Source organism: Canis aureus, chromosome 26, assembly GCF_053574225.1.
Source record: "Canis aureus isolate CA01 chromosome 26, VMU_Caureus_v.1.0, whole genome shotgun sequence".
Taxonomy (NCBI): Eukaryota; Metazoa; Chordata; class Mammalia; order Carnivora; family Canidae; genus Canis; species Canis aureus.
This window is the reverse complement of record NC_135636.1, coordinates 7,899,224-7,917,118: the sequence shown is the minus strand read 5'-3', so window position 1 is coordinate 7,917,118 and position 17,895 is coordinate 7,899,224. Positions and strand designations below refer to the sequence as shown.

Here is a 17,895-nt window from a genome sequence, read left to right as displayed (position 1 = left end):
TTATGGTGGGGGGCATTGCTCTGCAAACCTCCAGGATAATAGCAAACTCTTAAGAAAACCAATCTGAGAATCCTCTCTGATTCAGCCTTCTTGGTATTCTTAAATTATAAAGCTGGAGTTGGTCCTGCTGTGTCTTTCAGAAGTGACTCTGCACTACACTATACTGTCCCAATCGCGTGACAGCTGGATGTTGAAGACAGGTATGTTTCATAACGTGCAAGCATCACTCTTTCATAAAGATTTGCAGTCAGAGGACATTAACTTGTGTTCTTTATTCAATCATTTCCAGCCTGTTTTAGAGCCACATGGAAGATGCTTTATCAAGGGGTGTGTGTGTGTGCAAAAGTAAGATGATGAATTTCCACTTGCCTTTCTTTTTTTTTGTGGAGTTTTATTGTTTTAGCAAATATGAAGGAAGTGCACAAATGACAAGTTTCAACCCAGTGAATTTTCACAAGTGAACACACCATGCAGTCAGCACTTAGCCCCTCAAACCTTCTTCACACCCCAACACCCTCCCTTCACCATGAAAAAGTATTATCCTGACCTCAGCACCAGAGTATTCATCTGTGTTGAAATTTGTATATCAATGCAATCACAGGTCATCTTTTGTATCTAGCTTTCTTCTGCTTCACACTGTGCTTGTGGGGTTCATCCATGGTGCTGTGTGTAGTGGCGATTTATTTATTTTCACTGCTGTGTCAGATGCTGTTGTATGCAATATGCCCTCATCTGTCTTCACACTCTCCTGTCGGTGGACAAGATGAACTGTTTAAGTTTGAGATTTTAATGAATAAAGCTACTCTGAACCTATTGCTGGACAGAGGTATTTGTTTCTTGGGTACACATCTAGGAGTGGAATTTCGGTTACAGGGCATGCGTATGTTCAGTTTTAGTAGATACTGCGAAACACTTCTCCAGAAGGTTGTACCAGTTCACACCGCCCCCAGAATTCACTTACTATTTTATTGCATTTCACAAAGCCACAATGCTCTATCATTTATGCTTTGTATAGTGGTATTGCTTTCTCTTCCTGCCTACATTTTTTGCAATCTTCTGGCTCGTCACTCATTGTCCTTCCAAACCCAGACTCAGCCTCTGGAGCACTGAACTGCAAGTGAAGGTCACGGCACATCAGTAATTTCACTGTTGATTTGCCTGTCAAGGAGGAAGACCAGGAAGGTTAAAAACAGGTTTGGAATTATTTGTACTTTACTCCAATGAGTGTCTCCTTAAACTTCATCCCCAGTGGCCATTTAGAAATGCACATATACAGAAACCTGCCAGAGATAGTTTGAGCAGGTGAAGAGCACAGACATGAATTTTGAAAAACAATCCATAATGTATTCTTTTATTCTTAAGGATCAGCTCATGGGTTTATATGAATTAAATTTTTAGCAGTAGATTCAAACTAATTTCTACTAATAGAGCTGGTTGGATTTTGGAGACTTTATGGTTGTAGACACCATTCTGGCTTCCTTCCATTATTTGCTGATGGTAAGGATAATGAGAATAAAGCACAAACCAAGAGTCAACACTGATCACTCTGAGTTGTCCTTCCACTGAAACAAAACTATATCTTCAAGTTGGTAGGTACTAAAGTCTACCCTTCCTTCCCTTCGTTCTTGCTAAAGAATTTATTTTTAAGTAATGGATGGAAATGAAGGTAGTGAGTGGATGGGGCAACAAGGAAAAGAAATAATCTTTTATCAGTAGATCAAGAAAGAATAAGACTCAGACAAATGGAAGGAGTCTACTGTATATGAGCGGGTTCAGGGGGCCAGAGCACCCCAAACTCACCCCTCTGGCAAGCCTTTTCAGTTAATCAAAGAGATGTTTCTTCCCAGTCTTTTGATTCTTTTCTACTTTTCACTGGAGACTATGGAAAGACATGATTTGAGGGCTGGCTGCTCCTGCTTAGCACCCCCTCTTCCTAGTGAAACTTGCATCAAAGCAGAATCTTAAAACTGAGTGTCAGGACTACTCTTAGTTTCCTAGAGTGGCCGTAACACACTGACCGGGTGGCTTAGGACAATAGAAATGTCTATTCCCTCACAGTTCTGGAGGCAAAAGCACAAAATTAAAGTGCCAGCAGGGCCAGGCTCCTTTTGGGTAGCAGCCTTCCTTTCTTGTCTCTTCCCAGTTTCTGGTGGTGGCAAGCAGTTGCTGGTGTTTGTTGATTTGTTGCTGTGACACCCCAATATGCTTCATCTCCCCTTGTGTGTCTCCGTCTTCACATGGTGTTTTCCTCTTCTTATAAAAACACCAGTCACTCTTGATTAGAGTCCTTTCTAAGGACCTCATCTTAACATGATTACATCTGCAAAGACCTTATTTCCAAATAAAGACATATACCCAAGTACAGGGAGATGGGGATTAGAACTTCAATGTATCTTTTGAAGGGGACACAATTCAACCCATAACACCACCTATCTTAGGTTGAATTCCCTAGAAGCAGAGCCTGAGAGGAGGATTCTTGTTTCAGTGATTTATGCAGGTTGCACCCTCAAGAAAAGGGGACAGATGGGAGCAGGAGAGGACAGCTAAGTCAGGACACAGCTTCTAGTGAAGACCAGCTTCAACCACATTCCACAAGGAGCTCTAAAGAATGAATTCTACCAATCGGTCCCATCTTTAGGCAAGGGGACTGGCTTCTTATGTCATCATATCAGTCAACCATTGACCACAAGCCACCCTGGATGTATTTCTTGGGCAAAGTGCTCTGTGTGCTGAGGAGAGTTTCCTGAAGAAGAGGAAACTGCACTCAGAGAAGAAGACAATCCTCACAGCAGTTGGGGCATCTGTTGGGCACTAACATCAGCCCCTCCACTCTCTTTAAACAGCTAATTTGTAGAAGGTGATAGCACTGACGTGTTTGCTCTCCTCCTTCTCCCCAGACTCACTCTCCCTGCTTCCTCACTCTTGCTGCCTGAACTTATCTCCCAGGTAAGCCACCTGCATTCACATCCTTGGCTCAGGCTCAGCTTTTCCAGAAGCCCCCAGTAAGACAATTGCAAGGAAAGACATTTTACAGCCAGTTTGTTTGAAGAGTATAATTTACCCAGGATTGACCAGCAATTGGGCATCTTCTGACGAGTTTGATTATGGCTGGGCATTCACACTTGGTAAGCCAGGTTCAACACATAAAAAAATCTGGTCTCGGTAGTCTAGTCTGTATGTGCCGGACCAAACCCTAAGTTCCACTTTTTGTTTTTTGGTTTGTTTCTTTTAAGTAAAGTAAATTTACATACACTGAAATGCATACTTTTAAGTAAACAATTTGATGAGTATTGACAAGTGTATACACCCCCATAAAGAGAATCTCAGCTAAGACAGAGAGCATTTCTCATACCCACCCCCCAAATTTCCCTCATATCACTTCCAGTCAAAGGAAACCACGGGTCTGATTTCCATTACTTTAGATTAATTTTGTGTGTTCTTCAACTTGATATAAATGTATTCAGACAGTATGTATTCTTTTTTTTTAGTGTCTAGCTCCTTTCACTCAACGTAATGTTTTTGAGCTTTATCCTTGTTGCATATATTAAGAGTTTGTCCCTTCCATTTCTGAGTAACATCTCATTGTGTAAATACACCACAATTTAATTATCCATTTTCCTGTTGATCAATATTTGGGTTGCTTCTACTCTGGGGCTATTATGAATAAAGTCACTACAAACATTCCTGTACAAGTCTTTGTGTGATTATATATTTTTATTTCTCTTGAGTAAATACCTAGTAGTAGATCATAGTAGTTGATCATTTAACTTTTAAAACCTTTTTCCAAAGTAGTTGTACTATTTTATATTCCCACAGGAAGTATTTGAGAATTCCAGTTTTTCCATTTTCTTGCCATATTTGGTTTCGTCAGTCATTTCAATTTAAGCCTTTCTCATCAATGTGGCCAATTTTAGTGGAATGTGATGGTTTGGATTATTAACTAGAGTGAACATTATTGACTCTCTTCCCATGGTGACAGTGTGCACCTCCTCATCCCATTGGTATTGGGCTTGGACATGTGACTTAGTTTGATCAATGGAAGATTAATGGACATGAAAGAAGCAAAAGTGTATAGTGTCCTTGTGTAGTAAGCCTCGTCTCCTAACATTTCTATGAATGGTGTGAGAAAAACATAAGCCAGCTAATCCACCAATCAAGTAAGGAGGGGAGATGTAAAGAAGAGCCAGACAAATTGCTTGCCCAGGGCTACACACAGTTGACCAGCCACCTTAGACATTTTGAGAATAAATGATCATTGTTTTAAGCCAATGGGCTGTGGGAGGATTTGTTACACAGCAGTACTGTGGCAGTGATTGATTGCCACAAATATAGACAATTGTCCTTGTCAAACTCATCAAACTGCCTAGAAGCGTAACCCTCAGCTAGACTGACTGCTGAAGTCTGTGTTTAGCTAACATAGTGAATAGCTGCATTCAAACTACTCCAGGCAACCTTGAACTCCCTGCCACTCAATATTTATCAAAGCCTTGATTAAAAGAAACAATATTTACAGAGGACTGCCTGAACGTTATGCCATCCATCCATTGCCCACATTCTCTAAAATATCTTTCTGTAGTAATACCAGGTGGCAGAGAGCTATGTCCTAGGACTGAATTGTTTTCATTCTCCCAGAGCAGCTCCTACTAGGTTGTGCATTGGCATTATGCCATCAGTGTATCTTGGAGGAAATCATGTAAAAAATCTTTATAATACTTGTGCTTGTATCTGCTGTAAGGACTTTGTTGAGGACACTCTATGGATTGCATGGGTAGGACAAAGGGGTGGGATTGTTTCTGATTTTAGTACCTGGGACAATTGAAACCTAAAGAACTGAGTCTTTATTAAATCATGAATCATGTGGTATAATTATCTAGCCCAGTTTCTTTCTTTGTTTTGGCCACCACAAAATTCAGACCAAATTGGTGGTCCACTAAATTTAACCTTTGGCCATGCATTTTTAAAACTATCTTCACTTCAGGCTGCTCCCTAATTTTCTTACCCAAACGATTTAAAATTTTATTTAGTCTTCTTTTTTGTGTATGAGTTTTGATGGGGATTTGGTTGCAAATGTGGTAGTAGCCATCACTGGTTCTATGATCCACTAACTGCCTGGTTTCATCACAGAGTCCTCCCACTTAGTTGTTCCCATCAGTTCAGCTTCCAAGTACCATCACCTTGCCCTCTCTAGTTCAGCAAATGTGTACTGAGCACATGCAATGCCCCAACTCTCTCCTAGGCACTGAGAAAAAATACGAACACAATTGGTTCTTACCCTCAGGGTATTTGCAATCTATGGAGAGGGTCAGACAACTCTGTGCTTAACTCTAAATTTAGAATAACAGGAGTACCTGTACAGTCAGCTGTTGAGGGGATCAAGTTGGAATGACATAGAGTGCTCAGCAAATTCTCTGTTAGTTTTATTATAATCGATATTGCTGTATTCTTATTTCTTGATTACTTTGACATTGTCTTATCTACTATTCCCATCTCCAATTTCTCATCATACCAAACTTCCGCTGAATGTTTTTGCCAGAGTAATTTTTAAAATATAACTTTTCCCATTATGCAGATATGAAAATGTGTAATACATAGACAAACATATAGAGGGAAATACAAAATTACTCCCTCTCTTCAAAAATATATGTTTATGGGGCACCTGGGTGGCTCACTTGGTTGGGCAACCAGCTCTTGCTTTCAGCTCAGGTCATGGTCTCAGAGTCCTGGAATCAAGATCCTTTTCAGGCTCCCCTCTCAGTGAGGAGCCTGCTTAAGGATTCTCTCTTTCCCTTTCCCTCTGCCCCTCCCCGTGCACTCTTTCTCTCTCTCTGAAATAAATTATATATATATATATATATATATATATATATATATATATATATCTGTTTAACATCTTGGTAAGTTTATCCCAGACTCATCCTTTGCATATGTGTATATGTGTATGGGACAGTTCAGCAGAGGAATTTAGAGTCCAGGTTCTGAAACCAAATTATCCAGATTTGGATAATCTGGATATCTACCTTCTACCCCTTAACATACATTTATTTATTTATTTACTTATTTATTTATTTATTTATTTATTTATTTTACCCCTTAACCTTTAACAGGATATTTCATCCTCCTTTTCCACTGGGCCCATTTTCAAAAAAATAGGATCTAACAAAATATTCTAGTGGGCCTCAGCCCAAGACAATCATGCTCCTTCCAAATGAGTTGCAAAACCATGATGTAGGTTTTGTGAAAGAAGTAGTTGATACTGCTATATGACTCTTAATTGTTCACCCACAAAAGTGAAATGTAAGGGTTGGAGGCTATCAAAGAAAAGGGAGCACATTTTTATTTATTTTATTTTAAAGATTTTATTTATTTATTCATGAGAGACACAGAGACAGGTAAAGGGAGAAGGTAGAGGTAGAGGGAGGTAGAGGGAGAAGCAGACTCCATGCAGGTAGAGGGAGAAGCAGACTCCATGCAGGGAGCCCGACGTGGGACTTGATCCAGGGTCTTCAGGATCACACCCCAGGCTGAAGGCAGGCATCAAACCGCTGAGTCACCTGGGCTGCCCAGGAGCACATTTTTTAGAGCTATTGCTGCTCCAAGTCCTCCATGCTCACAATGGAGAAAGAGTTGGGTGTTCCCGTTTAACTGGAAGTCAAGGAAGCAGCCTTTATAGAGAAGTCAGAGAACACGGTGAGGTCTCCAGCAGCCATGGAGACTCAGTGGACGGGTCTGGCCTGAGCCAGAGACCCTAATGTGCAAGGTACAAGTCAGATGTTCTAATGGAAGAAGCAACTTGAGGTGGCTGCGCTGGGAACATTCACTCCCAGAGTCTGGAAGGACAAAGGATATATGAATGTGTCTCATGCACCATCCATGAAAGAGTGCCATGACGGGATTATTCTAGAAGCTTCCTGGGAGTCATCCGGAGAAGCAAAAAGATGAAAGAAGGTAGAGATACAATCAGATGCCTTTTGGGTGAGGAAGGAGTCGTAAGGGACCATCTGAAGAGAGATGCTTTCATCAGTAATAAGGGAATCAAAGGTGGCAAATCCCCAAGCAAGTGAGAACCCACAAGTACTGCCCTTGAGGAAAACGGGCAGCCTTAAAACATACTGATGCAGAGAGTGCTGACACCAGCTCTCCACGTTATCCAGTTACCAAATATCAACTTTCCTGCCTCTTCCTCCACCCCACCCCCAATCCAACTCTTTCATCTATATCCTAGAGCTCACTCTCCCAGACTGAGAAGCGGAAAAAAATATAACCAACAATCATGTGTAAAGTACTGATTACAACCTGAACTACACATATTAATTATTGACTAGATGGCATTATATTACATGAAAGTGGCCAGAAAATGCATAAGACACCTTAATTTTCATCTGTGGACAAGAAGAGAATGAGTCCAAAAGAATAAAGGTCAAGAAGCCATGGCACAAATAAAGCTACTTTGGGATTACAACCTACAAGCCGTGCTATTCGCCATGTTAGCTAGAGATGGGTGACAACAGCATCTACCTCATGTGGTTATTATGATAAATAAATGAGCTAATGCATATAGAGCACTTAGAATAGTGTCTGACAAAATTATACTATCACCAATTCATCACCACTCTAATTAGTGGTTTAATCATATCTACTAAAGTCTTAAGCTTAAGGATCATAAGCAGTTAAATTTGTATATGATTTAATAAAACTAGGATGTGAATTTATATTATATTTAGCCATTTAATTATAACCTATGTCATTAAACATGTTTGTAAGACAACTTTTTTGTTGATTACAAATATTCTGTCCCATGGCAGTATAACAATATGTTGACACATTTGGCTGCTCCTGAAGTTTATAAGAGTCATTCATTAAACTTCAACTCAGTCTAGAAATGCTCTCCCTTTCTCATCTTAACTCCATCTACATCACATTATGCTTCAAGCAAATCAGGATTTTTGCCTTATCCCAAACAGGAGCAGTAACTTTTTAGCTTTTTTATTTGTTTCTCACACAATTAACATTGACTGTCTTATTTACCAGCTCCTTTTAAAACTCTGTCCATCCTTCAAGCCAAGCTTAAATGTTATGACTTACAAGCAGTCCTCCTGGATTTTCTTCACTTTATCTTCCCTCCAGATGGAAATACTTGCTTTGCCATCTGCCTCGGTGGAACTTAGCACTTTCCACGGCACTTTTTATTCTGTTTCCTGAGGTCATTATTTGGATGTGTTTCTTATCTCCATATCTAGACAGTAGGCAGCTTGAGGACAGATAATGCCCTTTTTTCATTTTGACATACCCCCTTTTATTTGAGCACACATACTAGATTCCACTTATTGTGCAGAGTGATGATACTAATAAACAAGATACAAGCTCTACAACTAAGGACGGCCCTATGTCATATGGAAAACAGATGTTGTAGTAGGTAGTATTGCTTTTTCCAAATAAATGCTTCCCCTCCCTATGAGAGGGTTATATCACGATATTAGGTTCGGTCCCTGATTTGCTTGGTGTATCAATTTGCTTTTGCAGGGTAACAAATAGCTCCAAATCTTAGTGGCTTAAAACAGCAATCATAGCAGTTCGTCATTCTGGGCTAAGGATCTGAGCTGAGCTCAGCGGCATGGCTCTTCAGCTGCTCCTGCTTGAGCTCACTTGCACTACTGCAGTCAGCTGGGGGATCAGCTGTGCTAGGTAGTCCAGGATGGCCTCACTCCTGTGACAGGAGGTTGGTAGGCAATTGGCAAAGGTCCTTGGTTATCCTCCAGCAGACTAACTCAGGGTCATTGATAGGGTGGCCAAAGAGTCCCAAGAGCAATAAAAGACAAGCCATAATAACATGCAAGCACTTTTCAAACCTCTGTATCACAAAAGAATGGAAATAATCTGCCTCACATCAGGGGAAACAAAAAATATATGGTCACGATGAGCCAATTCAAACTGAAGGTATAAGAGATCAGAAACCATAAATAGGCAAAAACTAATGAGATTGAGAAAAACACAGAGAGAATTAACAACTAGAATCAACAAATGGGAGAAAAACAGAGGAGAGGTAAAGAGAAAAGCCAGGATTCTAAGAGAGTTCAAAAATTCCTGGTATCTTTGAATATCATTCCAAGTTCAACTTTGCATCATAGTAAGTTACAATAAATCTTCTTGTTCCTTGTTCATTCAAGAGCCTCTGTTCCTTGTAACCAAAGATATTTGCTATAACAAGTATCAGTGCCATGAGTGGGATTGCATGGAAGCAGACACTCATAAGAGGCAGAGGGTGTTTGGAATAGGCGATCAGGTATGTGAGAGAGTCTTTGTAACTTAGGATAGATTCCATTTTAAACAATAATGCGATGTGACATTAAGCTACTGTTTGTGGTTCTTTGTGACTCAGACCACCTCTGCAGGTCATGCTTTGAGAGTTTGGGTAGCCACAGAATAGTTTAAAGATAGGAAGAACAGGGCTGCAGGGATCAGATGAATTCAAGACAGTGGGGCATTTCCAGTGGCTGAAGAATGACTACTGTATCTGTATCTGGTGCAGCTGGAAGCAGACCTTTGGAAACACAGTGTGACCTACTGAAGGATGCCCTTCCTGCTGAGTGCTGACACAATGAGTCCATTGGAAAGCAAGTCTGAAAATGCTCATATGCACTGCTGAATTGCAGCATGGGTCAAACTCCCAATACTAACATGTTCTATGACCCGGGTTAAGTATCTGATTGATAAAGACTGACACTTTGCCAGACTTTGAATATAGGATATGTGGAAGACACCCAAAGATTGGAGATCCCCATACCCTAAATTCTTCCTGAACACTTCCCACTTCAGTCGCACACAAGACATTGCTCTCCATCATCAATGGGTAGTGGACAACAGTAGTACTTCTCCCAGGTCCCCCAAGATAACTTTTTACTATTTTAGTGGGTCTCTGATATTGATGCCCTTTTCCAGACAAGAACCTGCACTCGTGGCTCTTAGAGGCTACTAGAGCCCATTTGGGGAGTGCCTGGAAATGGACCTAAGATTCTGTACCCAATTCCAATGTGCAGAGTTTTCCCTCCACTGAGCATTTCTCTGACACCAGCTGGGTGTCCTACAATTCAATTCAATTCTGACACTATCTCCCAGGTTTAAGCCTCAGTCCCACAAAACTGCTTTCTGCCCCCACTTCAGAAGCCAGTCTGAAGTCCAGATTGTCACCTATGCTTCTGATCAACAGCAAATATCAGAGGTTCCAACAACTCCCTGGGTTTGGTGAATGTGCTAGAGCAGCTCACAGAACTTAAAAAAAAACATTTCACTGACTACACTAGTGGTTTATTATAAAAGGATACAATGTAGAAACAGCCAGATAGAAGAGATGCACAGGGCAAGTTATGGGGGGAAAGTCTCAGAGCATCCATTCCCTCTCTCTTCGAGCATGTTCACCTACCAGGAAACTTTCTGAATCCTGTCCTTTTGGGATTTTATAGAAGCTTCATTACGTAGGTATGATTGATTAAATCATTGGCCATTGGAAATTGAACTCAATCTCCAGCCCCTCATCACACACACAGAGGTCAGGAAGCCATCTTCCTGAAAGTTCCAACCTTCTAATCACATGATTGGTTCCAGTGGCAACCAGCCCCCATTCTTAGGTGGGATTCAAAAGTCACCTCATTAAATAAACAGAAGGCACCTTTATTTCCCTCATCACTGGGGAAATTTCAAGAGTGTTAGGAGCTCTGTGCTAGAAATAGGGACAAAGTCCAAGTATATATTTCTTATTATCAATCACAATATCATAGTACTCTTTGCATGACTTTGCCTAAGTAGGATCTTGGGGAATCTGTCCCATCCTGACCCTGCATCTCCATACCCCACCCCTACTCCCTTGTTATCTCAGGAGTACTTCCTTAACAAATCACACACAGTGTTTATTTCCAGGTCACATTCTGGACATCCAGACATAAAGCAGAAAAAAACGGGTACAGAAGCAAAGGAGGGTGGGCAATAGTTGCTAAGTAACAGAAAACACCTGTACAGGGTCACTTTCTCAAAATCTTATCAAACATGCCAAGTATGTTGGGTAGCTTGGTGTGGAGAGCTTGATAAGGCATTGTCACTGGTTCGGCCTTGGGTAAAAAGAGCACAGGCCCAGAATAGCCTAAGTTCTTAACATGTACCACTTTTAGTGCCAGTGCAAGTGCATCTAGAATGAGTGTCTCCATTTACTTCTTCAGATGTCAGTTTTTATTTCAGGTGATAAGAGATTCTAACAAAAACGCACCTACATGAAAGATGGGTCAGAAAGAGATCCAACACCATATTCTATTCATTAACATTCCTTGAAATCACTGTTGTTTGGTTATAAAATTCCATAATGCCACCAGTGGATGATTCAGAGGAGGTGAGCAAGCAAGAGTTTGAGGTGAACAGAATCACTATCATTGTGGGAATACTCATAATCATGGGTTACTGGCCTGCCTTGTAAGGCAGAGCCTATTTTTGGGACCTCAAAGCATTTACCAGGTTTCCCAAAAATTTAAGAAGGAAAAGGGAAAAAATGGGGTATGGTGAAAGTTTTGTATATACTTAAAATGTTTTAAAAATCTCCTCCTAATTTAAATGATGTTGAACAAGTGTTCTCATTTGTCTTTGATTGAAAACAAAAACAATTTGGGATATCAGAAAATCACTCAGAATTATCTTCACATCAATTCAGATGAGGACCTCATCTTGGGATCTCCCACATCTGGTTCTTTTGGAACAAGAGCAAGTATGTAACCATGCTATGTTAAGGACACCGCCCGCACATAGAGACAAGATCATCATTAAAAAAAAAAATTATCCTTCACTTGGATTGCAACTAATTCTTGAATCTCATTGTAATTAAGCTGAGTGAGCACAGGCTTAAACCAGCAAGTTCTACTAGCAGAATCCTTCTTGGTGAAATTGCATTATAGACTGAGGAGGTGAGCCACCCCACATCACAATATGACTTCCCCTAACATCTTGTCTTTTTATTATTAACACCAAAATTGTGTTGAGTACCTGTTATGTGTGTCACACTGAATTGCATGCTGGACATATTTTTAATGTCTGTTTAAGGTGAATGTTTAAACCTGTGAATGGTTTTCAAGGCCATTAAAAGAAAGCCAGTTCAGCTGCATAGAAAGTTTAGATCCAGAGGACAAAGGGACGCAGGCAGAGAAATATGCATGAAGATCTCGACTCGGCACAAGGGCTTTGCTCAGAGAGGGCTGGCCCAGTTCCCATTGTATGTAAGAGTCAGGTGGGTGGGTGTCCCAGCCAGCCATGGGCACCAGTCCACCAACAGTTCTTATGCCTGTAGCCCCAAAGTAAGTAGTGATCTGGTTTAGAGGAATTACTCCAGAGAAGTCTGGATCCAATAGATACATATGTTTTTTGGCCTGGGGCTTATCCTGGCTATGCAGTCAGTCAGTTTGGGTCTAATGGTTACCTATCTCTCTGAGGATTCACATCAAGATCTCAGATCTTCTCTTTTTCCTCACTGGCCCATTAAAGTCTCTGCTGGTACCTGTTGTGCTTCCAGCCCAGTACCCATTCCTCTTCAAGTAACCCTTTGATTTGCCTTTGGGAAACTATGGCCAGGAGCAGCATTATAACCTATGAGAAGCTATGAATGCAGGAATTCAAAGTCCAAAATATGAAGCCACTGTGCTTGAGCCCTGGCAATACTGCTTACCAGCTGAGCAGCCTTAGGCAAGTGACTTACACTCTCTGAGCTATAGTGTCCTCAACTATAAGAGAAGGGTAAGCATAGCTCCTACCTCTTAGTGAGCACTAAGTGACTGAGTCTATGTGTGTTGCACATGCTAAGTGCTGAGTCCAGGTTAATGATGGCTGTTATCACTTCATTATATTTAGTCTTCATAGAGATACCGGTCAACATGCCCTAATCATTTCAATGGGTGAACACATGACCCACACTAGGCCAATCAGACTACTTCTCCTGGGAATTTGCTTCTTGGGCCAAGTGAAAGGATAGAGAAATTCATGGAGCCAGTTTATTTTGGGATAGTGCTGTGACGATGCTGTGTGTTTATTTCCTAGCTCCCTGGATAGCTGGGTTCCAAGCCTTCCCAGGACCTGGCTCATCATGTTCCCCTTTGAATTCTGGGAGCTATTTCATGTCCTTCCAACACATCTCTGTTTTGGTAAATTATTCAGAATCTGTTTCCTTTGGCTGTAACCAAAACACCCTGACCAACACAGAGGATCCCTCATAACACTGGGGATACCGCTGTCTTTGTGTCTTTGAGTCCCCTGATTTGCTCAGTCACATTCTCTGGAATAAGAAAAGGTAAAAGGATTTCTACCTGTAGAGATGTGGTAGACAGCAGAGATCTACTACACAGATCCTCTTTGAGGATAGACTTGCCCAGATGCATAAAAGTGACCCCCAAACTTAGTAGCATGAAATAGTCATCTGCTTTATTCATGGGTTCTGTGGGTAAGAAACTCAGATAGGGTAGAGCAGGGACAGTTTGCCTCTGGTCCAAAAGACCTCAGCTGGAAGACTCCAAGACTAAGGGCTGAAATCACCTCATTCCCTTGCACAATGACTGAGGCCCTGGCTGGGGCTGTGGCCAGAACACCTACTGTGGCCTCTCCCTGGGGCCTGGGCTGGGTTCCCAGGGCCAGTGTTGAGAATCAACAGAACCAGATGGAAGCTGTATGGCCTTTGATGACTTGGCCTCAGAAGTCACAGTGTCACTTCCCCTATAATCTCTTTGCTTCCAATTTCAAAGGGAGGGAAAAGAAGGGAGTGACAATGTTTTAGAAGAGCATGTGGAACCAAAAATATTGCTATGACTATTTTTGGAAAATACCATTTGCCACCAGTACATTTAAAGAGAAAATACAAACCATAAGGCTTGGCTCAGTAGGAGAGCTACAGCTTAGCCCCCAAGGATGCATGAAGGAAATAAACATCTGCAATTAGAAGGAAAAAATGGTGAAAACATACAGATAATGTGAAATATACATGTGTTTGTGTCTTACAAGTAAAACTTACAAATAAAACCATTAAAACAAGCTTGGAAACACCTGGACGCTAAACCTCATGTAGACCATAATCCAAACTAGGATGATTGCAGCCTTTGGAAATATTGCAACAGACCCAGAAAAAGATGCTATTCTATCATTACAACCCTTCACTCCAACTACAAGGCTAAATGAAGGCTATCTTGCTTGGGGATGAAAGGAGATGGCTGGACCAGGCTTGTGGTAAAAGCCTGCTTCCACCCTAGAGATAATACCAGAGATGAGCCAGCTATTCCCTGATGGGGTAGAAACTGATGCCACCTTTCCTTCTGGAGCAGACTCATGATCCCAAGGCCAGGAAAGCCATCCAGCAGAGGCCTCTCTGCTCTGGAACTTGCTCAGTCCTTGCATTGGGGTGAGTCAGAAGTTCCAGGGGCTGATACTTCAGGAGCAACACTTGACCCATGGGAGTTGAAGAACAAGTCTAAAGAGTGCTGTATCCCAGGACCCAGCCGGATTGAGCCCCTTCTTTTCTCTGTTTCACTTCCTCACTCCCCGACTGGGAGTGCTGTTTAGCACCTTCCCCAAGCACACTAGATGCCTTCAAATCGCAGTCTTAGGGCTGGCCTCTGGAGAATCCCAACCAAAACCTCCCATCTACAATCCTGGGAGACAGGAAAATAGAAGTAGAGGGGAGACAGAAAGAAGCAAGCATCTTGGGATGTCCAACAAGTGGGATGTGGAATTGTAGGCCTGTTTGCATATGAGGTTGATCACCGTGACATGTGATGATGATCAGTTTTCAAAAATGGATTTTTGTTCCATTTGGATTGTTTCTTTTTAAGCTGCAGGGTCACAAAGCTTCATTGATAGGCAATATGAGGCTGCAAGGAGCAAGGTGGGACCTCAGGCAGCTCCTTTACTGCTCTCATTCACTATTCTTATCTATAAAATGGAAATAACAATAGTAACTACTATATAAATGGGTTTCATAAATGTTATGTTATCCTAGTGTCCTGGTACCTGGAAAGTAGCAAAGGTTCAGAAAAAAATATATATATATATAGTTTTTATATCCATAAAGTCTCCCCTTGAAGTCTGAGAGCTCCCTTTAATAAACCTGGTCTAAAACAGAACACACCAGCTTCCCCCAAATCCATTTCCATCAGCATTCTTCACCATATCACCTAGAATGATTAGTTGCTAATAGTTGGGAAGCTATTCAAACTGGCTTAAACAATAAATAAAGATTTAACCAAGAAATGACATTTGGGGTAAATTGGCACACATGACTGGAACCCCCAAAGAGGGCTGGTGTTGGGCCAAGTTAGTATCTGCATCCAGTATCTTTCTTTTCATTTCCTAGCTCTGCCTTCTCAAGGCTGGCTTCATTCATGGCAGATTCACCCTTCGGGCAGTTCTGACTCTGTGTTCATTCACACTTTCCACACAAAACCAATTCCTGAGCTTTATGGCTTGAGTGGGTCAAGGCAGTCTGCCCTGTCATCCTTGAACCAATTAATGGCCAAGGGGAGGGAATAGTGCTGACAGGCTTCTGACATAACAATCTGTCTGTCCCACCCCAAAGACCACTGTGCCATCCTTAGGAGGATCAAGGGTGGGCATGGGACCAAAAATGGAGTGTAACTTGCAAGAGAAAGGGAAATGAATGCTGGATGGCCAAAAGTACCAGAAACATATAGACGTCATCTATCTCATTTCTGGTCCCTTCTTCCACCTGTTGCTTATTTTAGAAAGCTTGAGTCCTTTCTCTTCTTTTTTCTTCTATCCCCAATTTCCATGACTTTTTTATTAATCAACTTCTTAAATACCTTTCTCATCCATCTACTTTCCTCCATTCCCATTTTAATGTTTCATCTTGCCCAGGCTGCCTCAATGGCCTCAGTAGCAGTTGGAAGTCAGAAGCCTCACCTGATATGTTAACAGAAATGGAATAAAATAGTTATTCACTCTGTAACTGAAAGGATAAAAAGTGAACTCTAAAGAGTCTTGGAACAGCAGCTGCAGGAAGCAAGTACCATTTCTAGGCCTGGGGGATAAAAGAAGTGTTTGGAAGTACCACAACTTAGAAGCATGGAGAAGGGGTCCCATGGAGCTGAAATTCAGACCCTTGAAAAGGAGCCCTGGCCAGTTCTGTTTAATGAGGAAGGGGGTGAAAACCCAAATTTGTTATCATCGTTTTCGCTTTCCCATCTAGGAAGGTAAGATATGGAGACATTGCCTAAGATCATCTTAACAGGGCATCTAACAGGTACGGGGAAGCTATTCCTGCCTCCTGCCTCCTTGTCTACACAGGAACATCCTTTCTGCTCCTGTTTTCCACACAGTTCAGAGAAGAGAGGGGTTAACACTGTGTGCCTGGCTTGCAACGGAGTCAAATGCCTCATTTGAACATCTCTCTGCCTCGCATGGAGGGAACTGCCCACGCCCACGTCACCCCAGACTCTGTGATGGCAAAAGTGTGATTCCGAGGTGGATGTTCACAGGCTCCAGCTCATCTGGGAGATGTATAGCCATGCGGCTAGCTCTCCCTGGGCTGCCATTAGCGCTTTATCTGAAAAGGCCAAGCAGCTCCTGCCCTGTAAATTATACCTCATTTCTTTAAAAAATGTGTTATGGATGGAGAAGGGGCAGAAAAATGCACAGGAAGAGATACAGCAAGGGAGGACAGCAAGGAGGGGTAAATAGGTAAAATAAATCGGCTTCGAGCATGCCTTTTGACCATTTTGCTTTAGTCTATTGATTTGGACTTTTTCCCCTTCCCCGGGAGTGATCAATTTTTCGGTGGATGGAATACAGTAATGTCAAGCAAACCCTTCAAATGGGTTGTCATTAATTTGCCTTTTGCTGGTCCTTGTTCACTCGGAGCAAGATGTGTTTAGCTTTCTCCGAACACTATTGGAGGTGTACTCTGGGGATTTTCTGGGACTGATTGGCACAGGGCCGGGAATGTGGGCCTGGGATGGGGCGAGCAGAGCTGGTGCAGACTAATGAAGGCAGTGTGTTTGTTCATCTTTACAGAGTCACTTATTACCGCTAATTGGGAGGGACAGTTCAAATAAGCACAGAGGAGCAGTTATCACATGAGCGTGACATGGTTTTAAAGGGGCCTTCCTGCATCCCTGAACTCCCACAGCAGGCTGGCTGGCCGCCTGGGCCTCAGGCCTCCAGAGAGCGGAGGCTTTGTCAGAGCGCCCCATAGAAGTCCGCAGCCTAAGAAAGCTCGGTTTGGCAAGTCATCGGAGGGAGCCACAGACGCGCAGCTGCCTGGGACACTTAGAAAGTCAACAGCTGACGGAAGGGGAGGACTCTGAGTTTGGCTGTAAGTGGACTTGAAGATGTGATTGGAATTAATTTGCAGAACATAGAGGATGTGTTCTTTAAAGGGCCCAATTGGTTTTAGAGAACATTCATTTGTATGAGTGTTCAAATATTAATAAAGCAGCTTACATCTCTTAGGGTTCTGCCACTGTATCTTTTGATTATTTCCCTTGTAAGAAGACATTAATTTCCTCTCTATTCTATTAAATAGATGTGAGTGAATGCACCATGTCCATCCCAATATTATGGCCAGTATTTCCCGATTATTTGGATGCATTTGTCCAAACCAATTAATCATTAGTCAATGCTATGGAAAGACACTTGGATTTCCCAGAGGTCCCACAAGGAAGTAGTGGCCCTAATCCATTCATCCTACAAGGGTGGTAAGTGCCTCGAATGAGCCAGGATCCACTCTAGGGACTAGATAGGAACTGGGGACATAGCCCTGAAGGAAATGAAGTCCCTCCTGTCCTGAGACGTGAAGAGTAAGCAAGTAATGCACAAGGTCATTTCAAACCAAGATGTCATTTGTAGAGACAATGGAGCAAGGTGTGCTCA

General features: G+C 42.0%; 2 long non-coding RNA genes across 2 annotated transcripts; one reads left to right on the top strand and one right to left on the bottom strand.

The window, feature by feature from the left end:
• Positions 1 to 353: 353 nt before the first annotated feature.
• Positions 354 to 10,561, bottom strand: LOC144298776 (uncharacterized). Its single transcript, XR_013365661.1, has 3 exons — positions 10,418 to 10,561; positions 962 to 1,158; positions 354 to 748 (listed from the first exon to the last, which is right to left on the bottom strand). It is a non-coding gene; the product is annotated as an uncharacterized LOC144298776 (long non-coding RNA).
• A 5,022-nt stretch (positions 10,562 to 15,583) lies between these two features.
• On the top strand, positions 15,584 to 17,605 carry LOC144298775 (uncharacterized). Its single transcript, XR_013365660.1, has 3 exons — positions 15,584 to 16,217; positions 16,312 to 16,704; positions 17,038 to 17,605. It is a non-coding gene; the product is annotated as an uncharacterized LOC144298775 (long non-coding RNA).
• The last annotated feature ends 290 nt before the right edge of the window (positions 17,606 to 17,895 follow it).